This window comes from Chaetura pelagica, unplaced genomic scaffold (genome assembly GCF_000747805.2).
Source record: "Chaetura pelagica isolate M959 unplaced genomic scaffold, ChaPel_1.0 scaffold835, whole genome shotgun sequence".
In the NCBI taxonomy this organism is placed as follows: Eukaryota; Metazoa; Chordata; class Aves; order Apodiformes; family Apodidae; genus Chaetura; species Chaetura pelagica.
In genome coordinates, this window is record NW_009953220.1 from 93312 (window position 1) to 94254 (window position 943).

At 64.4% G+C, this 943-nt stretch overlaps 1 protein-coding gene across 1 annotated transcript in view; it reads right to left on the minus strand.

Annotated features, from left to right (window-relative positions):
- Positions 1-943, minus strand: part of MYO18A (myosin XVIIIA) — a 50262-nt gene that overhangs the window by 20928 nt on the left and 28391 nt on the right.

Below are 943 nucleotides of genomic sequence, written 5' to 3' on the forward strand. Positions count from 1 at the left end.
GACACAGCACGTGGCACAGCCATGGCACAGTACCATGGCATGTAAAATGCTGGACTGGCACGGCCAGCACAGTGAGGATGTCCCTGCCACCCAGGTGCAGGGCAAGCTCTAAATCCAAACCTGAGCTGCAGCAGGGACGGGGCCAAGGGGGGCTCCTGGGGCATCGTCCACTTGACCCTGGCGAGGCCGAGAGACGGGGTGTGAAGGCGAGAAGGGTTAATCTCTGCCCCACAGACTGCACAGAAAGTGGCAGGGGGAAGCGAGTGGAGACAAAGCACCGCGGTGCCAAACCCCATGGGTGCAGAGTGGCAGGTCCAGCGCGGCATTGGGGATGCACAGAGTCGGGAAGGACATTGGCCATGAGGCTCTGCTGCCAAAGTCCTCAGGGCTGGGGACCACCATGCCAACCCTCTTCAAACTCAGCCAGCACCACACGCCACGGCTGCTCCTGCACAAGCCATCTGTCCTGCTCTGTCCCTTTCCATCCTGCTCCACACCCCTTCCCACCCCAACTGTGCCACCTCCATCGAGAGCACCCTCCTGGGATGCTTGGCTTCCTGGCATGGCCCCGCTGGGGACAGGCACCCAGCCCTGGCCACCCTGACCCCCTCTGTCCCGGTGGGTGGCAGGGCCGCCCGGAGCAGTGTGGAAAGGGAAAGCCTTACGCTCCAGCAGGAGGCGCGGGCGAGGAGGCGCGGGCGCAGACACTGGCCCAGCGGCTGACAGAGGATGGCAGGGGGTCGCTGGTGGAGGCAGAGGGCTCCTGAGGATGGGGGTATGGTACCTGGCTGGGGGCTGAGGCAGAGGCGGCGGGGTCCAGCTAATGGCAGCAAAGGAGGAGAGAAAGGAGAAGAGAGGCAGTGAGAAGCAGAGAGCAGCAGCAGCACCACGACGCACCCAGCACGGCCACAACCACCATGGCACCAACCCAACCAAGCGCAGC